We start from the raw sequence: 7803 nt of genomic DNA, 5'->3' as shown, positions 1-7803 counted from the left end.
CATTAAGGCATTTGTTGTAAATTGTGGCAATATTTTTTTATTCATAATGGATCATTCGAATCTGTTTTATTATTATGGAAAGAGTGGCAGAAGTGAGAGTGAAAGAAACTGAGAGTGGGAGGGGTGTATCGAATATTAAACGAAACAGATGGGAAATTTGGCAAGTAAATTACTAATTAGAATAACATTTTCTAAACATAATCTCAATACCAAGGAAGTTTTCTACATTGTTATCTCCTTTGAAGATGAAATGCTTACAATGTTTTAAAAGCACTATGTTTTTTTTTAAAGTTCAAACTCATTTAATTGTAATCACAATTTAATGAAAGTACTATAGATGAAATATTGTGTATACAAGATAGTATTTGTCATACCAATGGAAATGTATTAAGCATAATATTAATTCATTACAAATGTTTAAAAAGTACATATACAAAGATGCTACGTCTAGTGTTTTCTAAGAGAATTTAGAATGAATATACATATGTATTAGCTCTACCTGGTTCGAAGGTATATATGCATTCTTATTTATTTATTAAGACTTATTTTTGGTATTAATAGGAGATTTTTGTTTTGTATGAGATAAAAAGACATAGTAATATACAAACTTATAGCAAACAAAACATAATACACACACACACACATATATATATGTATATATATTAAGCAATTAATACTAATGCAACTTAGAAAAATAAGATATGTCGACGATATCTCAATACTTATCAAAACTGGAAACGAAATACACGTTGTGCAACCAGCCTTGTAGAACAACACCGTAAAATAGAACCCCTGATACGGCATTAAAAATTAATAACACAATACAGTATAGTATATAATACACATGTATATAATAAAATAACATTATAAATAACACCGTAAGTCGGGTCAAATACCATAAGCAGGGGCTGAAAAACATTGTATACAACATCGTAACCTAAAAAAAAGTATTGATATGGACCCGTATCCCGGGGTTATACTGTATTACACGACAACAATATAATTGTTAATAGATGGTTTAATATATTCTAACACTAATTATTTCTCCACTTCGAACTATAAGAAAGCGAACAATAAAATCTTTATTCCCTGAATCTTTTAGTGAGTGCCTCATTTTGGTGTGAAACGGCTATTATCAACAACTTACTAACCTGGGCTTAGTTAATCTCCTCTTAATCAACTAATTTGACACGTGAATTAAACAATATTAAACAAATTCTAATAAATAATGAATATCTCAATCATGTTATTGACGAATAAATTAAGAAAATTTTTAAATATTGATCAAAATACAAATGCAAATCTTAGTTCAAGTTAACCCTTGGGATACGCTTGCTGTTAATTTTTTACACCTAGTTTTCTATTATAAACAACTACAACAATGGTATCTTCAAGGATTATGGAATTTTTCTTTGCCATTATTGCTTTAATCAATGAATGAACTCCATGCTTGAGACCAATGTTTGAATGCTTGTATTGTATTTTGTGTGTAAAAATGTCATCGTAGCCCAAGGGTTAAAATAACCAGAGTATACTTATTTCTTTACATCTAACAACCGTAGGCATAAATCCAATTTTTCTTCGTTGGAATTGCAGTTCACTTTTTTTAATGTTAATTGTGTGAAATTGCAGTTCATTTTTTTAATGTTAATGAATAAGAGTCCTTTATCTTTTCCTTCATTGTTGAATGGCTTCACTTATAAAACTTTGTTTTGAAAATATTTTAGCCTACTGAGAAATAATTTCTTTCAATACTGTTGGCAACTTTAGAAAATTTTTTAGAATTAAAACACTTTGCTTGTGAAATTCAATCTAATTTCAACTTCTTTTTCTATTGTTTTAAAAACTAGCGCATATCGCTAAAGTATTATATAAAAATCTAAGTCCGGTTTGTTTTTATTCATATTAATTAAGAAGCCTCGAGAATTACCTTCTGGACAAAACTAGGGTTGGTTTGCAACAAAAAATGCCACATAAATATTCAATACCGCTAGACTTAATAGCCACTATTTTATGTTACTTTAGAACATGATTTCAGACACATTCAGTCGTGATAATAAAATGCTACATTACATCCTACGATCCACACATCGTTAGAGTAAAGAGTCCCTTATTTTTTCTCTAAATATTTCGCTCTACCACTATTAGCATTAGTCCCCGGGAGAAATTCTAAACGTTCAACAAATTACATGATTATACATATGTGCGAAATACTCTTTCCAATTTTCGATTCATTAATAATAAAGCCTCCCTCGAAAAAGTCGGTCTATTTTGAATGGCTAAGTTCTAATGATTCTCATATTCTTTATAAAAGAACGGTTACCACCACTAAAATATGGCGTTAATAAAAGACGTATTATTTCAGTCAGCATCGGGTTCATTTAATGCATATATCATTTTAGTGATGTAATATCGAAAAATACAAGAGAAGTAAAATCATTAAATGAACGTTCAAAAATCAATTTACTTGCTTTCTTTTATGGAATAAAGTTCTTCGAAAAATAAATTTCACTTAATTTCATCAAGTAGTTTTTTTTTTACAGTGAAAAAACAATCTGTTATGATACTGAAAAAAAGGTTCGATTTTTAGTAAGAAAAGCTAGTCTTAAATATGAGGAGTGAGTGTCGGCGCTTTCAATTGAGTTATTTCCTCGTGGCGTTTTCAAAAATCCAAACAAAAATTTAAAAAATTCCAAGATGTCTGCCTTCAACGCTCTCTCATAAAAACATGTTTTCCGCTTTAAAACAAAACAAACTACTCGATCAATTAAGTGAAATTTGTTTCGGAGATCTTCAGTTCAAAACGGATACGTACAATATAACCTTTTTCGATATTTTCATTTTTTAATATCTTGATAAAACTGTACGGATATCAAACTTTTATATTAAAATTAAACACTGAAACGTAAACTTGTAAGATTTTGTAAGCTATTTTTTAGTATATTTCATAAATGCTATTTTAATTTACTATGAAATATAATAAAATATTGTAGTAAAAACATGACTGATATAAAAACATGTTACAAAAAGACGCAAATCAAAACATCGTCAATGTGAAAAAGCGTAAATATAAATGTATTTTACAATTAAAATATCGAAAAAAAATTACTAAAAACTTACAGGTTTCATAAAAAATCAAACCTTTTCATTTACAGAATCTTAAAAACATTATCAAATGTTTGAAACATCTTACAAGTTTATTTTTAGTATAGTTTATTAATGTCACTTATTTTACTATTAGTTGTTAAAAACACATTGTAGTTTAAAAACATGACTGATTTAAAAAATACTACAAAAACAAAAAAATAGAAAAATAGAAACATCGTAAAAATAGAAAAAACAGAAACATCGTAAAAATAGAAAAAATAGAAACATCGTAAAAATAGAAAAAATAGAAACATCGTAAAAATAGAAAAAATAGAAACATCGTAAAAATAGAAAAAATAGAAACATCGTAAAAATAGAAAAAATAGAAACATCGTAAAAATAGAAAAATAGAAACATCGTAAAAATAGAAAAAATAGAAACGTCGTAAAAATAGAAACATCGTAAAAATAGAAAAAATAGAAACATCGTAAAAATAGAAAAAATAGAAACATCGTAAAAATAGAAAAAATAGAAACATCGTAAAAATAGAAAAAATAGAAACATCGTAAAAATAGAAAAATAGAAACATCGTAAAAATAGAAAAAATAGAAACGTCGTAAAAATAGAAAAAATAGAATCATCATAAAAATAGAAACATCGTAAAAATAGAAAAAATAGAATCATCATAAAAATAGAAACATCGTAAAAATAGAAAAATAGAAACATCGTAAAAATAGAAAAATAGAAACATCGTAAAAATAGAAAAATAAAAACATCGTAAAAATAGAAAAATAGAATCATCATAAAAATAGAAAAATAGAAACATCGTAAAAATAGAAAAATAGAAACATCATAAAAATAGAAATAACAGGAACATCGTAAAAATAGAAAAATAGAAACATCGCAAAAATAGAAAAAATAGAAACATCGTAAAAATAGAAAAATAGAATCATCATAAAAATAGAAAAAATAGAAATATCGTAAAAATAGAAAAAATAGAAACATCGTAAAAATAGAAAAATAGAATCATCATAAAAATAGAGAAAATAGAAACACTGTAAAAATCGAAATAACAGAAACATCGTAAAAATAGAAACATCGTAAAAATAGAAAAATAGAATCATCATAAAAATAGAAAAAATAGAAACATCATAAAAATAGAAAAATAGAATCATCATAAAAATAGAAAAATAGAAACATTGTAAAAATAGAAAAAATAGAAACATCGTAAAAATAGAAAAAATAGAAACATCGTAAAAATAGAAAAAATAGAATCATCATAAAAATAGAAAAAATAGAATCATCATAAAAATAGAAAAAATAGAAACATCGTAAAAATAGAAAAAATAGAAACATCGTAAAAATAGAAAAATAGAAACATCGTAAAAATAGAAAAAATAGAATCATCATAAAAATAGAAAAAATAGAAACATCGTAAAAATAGAAAAAATAGAAACATCGTAAAAATAAAAAAATAGAAACATCGTAAAAATAGAAAAAATAGAAACATCGTAAAAATAGAAAAATAGAATCATCATAAAAATAGAAAAATAGAAACATCATAAAAATAGAAAAAATAGAAACCTCGTAAAAATAGGAGAATAGAATTATCATAAAAATAGAAAAAATAGAAACATTGTAAAAATAGAAAAAATAGAAACATCGTAAAAATAGAAAAAATAGAAACATCGTAAAAATAGAAAAAATAGAATCATCATAAAAATAGAAACATCGTAAAAATAGAAAAATAGAAACATCGTAAAAATAGAAAAAATAGAATCATCATAAAAATAGAAACATCGTAAAATACAAAAATAGAAACATCGTAAAAATAGAAAAATAGAAACATCGTAAAAATAGAAAAATAGAAACATCGTAAATGTATTTACTATTTAAATATTTAAACAAAATTACTTAAAAAACTAAAATGTTTATAAAAATAAAACCTTTCTAATTATAAATTTCTTATCAAGATTATTTTCATTTTAACAATATTTTTTATTGGCAACCTTTTCCTAACAGTTATAATTTTTATAATATGACGATGTAGTATCCGTAGGAGATAAGGAGCTTGATTAGCATGCCAACTATTTCCCCCGGACGTCAAACGAATATTTAATTTTTATTTGATATTATCATTTATCTTCCCATTTTTATTAATTTTATTCCACAACATACCCTCTAGTATCGCTTACCCATATATTATATATATTTCCTAAAATGTTCTGTTTTGATAGAAAGGGATTATAATTTATGACGCTTTTAACGTTGCTAAATGTGTTATGAGTGCAATATATGAAACAAAAAATTGTGATTTTATAAATCGTCTGGGACAACTAATACATTAAAATATATTATTTACTTATATTTTATATTTAATTAAAATAATTGACATTAATTTAATTAATTTTCAATTTGTAAGGATTGATCGTTAATAGGGTTTCATAAAATAATATTTTTAATACTGTTTCTAGAAATATTTAATAATTCAAGATTAACTTTTAAAACATAAGTAATAAAAAAGATTAACGACTTACAACCGACTAAAAACTAATTAACTATGGCGACCACATAGTCTATAACCTATAGAATTTATTTACCTATTGAATTTATTTATGTAAAGAGTATCAACATAAAATGCAAATAAATGTGAACATTAAAAATTCTAAGTCATTTTAAAATAATTTAAAACAAATTCCAGATATCTTCTCGACTTAATCATTATCATTCCAGAACAGTAACAAAACTTTTTCATTATTATTTATAGAATATTAGCTGTTCCGCCCGGCTTTGCCCGGGTCCTATGTACTGTTCATAACTTTATGTGCATGCACACACACACACACACACACACATATATATATATATATATATATATATATATATATATATATATATATATATTTAAAGTGACGGTTGTGTAGTTCCAACGAGAGAAAAAAAATGTATATTTAAAAGAGTGTAGCCATCAACAATTGTGTTTTTTTTTTAAAGGTTTTCACCATATTTTTATTTTAAAATATTTTTATAACGCGTTTCGAGCTTAGGGTGTGCTCTCTTCAGATAATTTCGTAATAAGTTTTTCTTTAAAATGGGAGTTTGAAAAGTTATTTTTACCTCCGCTGATACTAAATGTGTTTTTAGAGTGATGTGTGGTCTCAGACATTCTGTCTCCAACCGTAAGTGTTCAAAGTGTCCGGTCAAAGTTAGATTCAAAGAGGGCGCTTTTGGTCCATTTGGTGAAGGTTTTTATGTTTTTTATTTAGATTTTTTTAAACAGATTATCTTTCCCCATGTATAGCACACTCTCACACACAATCACACACGCATACATATACATACATGTACATGTACACATGCACACGCACGTAGGCACACACACATACACACACGCACATACATAGAAATATATGCAGGAGCATACATATATACATACCCACCTACACACTCACACACACACATCCACCACTAACAAGTCAGGTATATATTGGTTAATTATTTTTATTTTTTTAATTTTTTTTCCAAACCAAAACCCGCATGTATATATGCGCTTAATCATTCAGACATAAGTACACGCACACACACAAGTAAGATGGAGAATAGGTACATATACACACATATACACGTACATACACATATATACATACATGTATGTGCATACACACTCACGAACATCCACATACTATGTAGGCACATACGCATACACACACATGCACACACATAGAGAGATATATTCAGGGGCTCACATATACGCGTATATCCATATCCACACGAACACATTTACCCACTCATATATATGCATACATATGTATATACACACACACATACAGATGCGTATACATTCATCCACTCATATATATATATATATATATATATATATGGACACATGCACCCACAATCACACATACACATACATATTCATGCATCCCACCTTATGTATATATTGGTTGAAGTTTTTTTTCTTTTCTAATATATATATATATATATATATATATATATATATATATATATGTTTGTGTGTGTGTGTGTATATATATATTAAAAAGTGTGAATCTGTACGGTAATACATTTCTATATAATAGGCTTCCATAACTACCAGAGAGAAAAGTTGGCAGATATCGCAAAGGTCGAATTTTTTAAAACTTTGACCCCAATGTTTACCGCTTAAATTTTTTGGTGTGTGGGGGGGCGGTTTACCTTACATTAAAATGTTTGACCCATACCCAAGTAACCTACATCTAAAATTTCAAGTGATTAGACCCAGAGTTTGGTAGAGTCTGCAAAGGTCAACTCTGTAAACTTTGACCTCTTGGTAGCCAAATTTTCGCCCAAAACTGATTAAATAGCTTGCTGCATGTCTGAATACTATTTACGTAAAATCTTACATGTTTAGACCCAAAATTGGCTTAATAGTTTGCCAGAAACCGCAAAGGTAAAATCTTTTGAAATTTGACACCTGGAAACCAAGTTTTCAGCTAAAAAAGAAAACGATAAAAACCTTGCTCTTTGTCTGAATACACATTATGTAAACTTTCAAATGTTAAAGACCAAAAATTGGCTGATTAATTTGGTAGAGACCGCAAAGGTCAAATATTAAAAACAACACTTTGACCCCCAATTATGGCCATTTAATATTTATTGTTTTGGGCTCAAATGAGATTATAAAGTTAGATCCATGTACATGTGACCTATATTTAAAATTCCAAGTGTTTAGAC

This window comes from Euprymna scolopes, chromosome 20, assembly GCF_053919585.1.
Source record: "Euprymna scolopes isolate OS-2025 chromosome 20, ASM5391958v1, whole genome shotgun sequence".
Lineage (NCBI taxonomy): Eukaryota > Metazoa > Mollusca > Cephalopoda > Sepiida > Sepiolidae > Euprymna > Euprymna scolopes.
The sequence above is the reverse complement of the archived record's forward strand: the minus strand, read 5'-3'. Positions refer to the sequence as shown.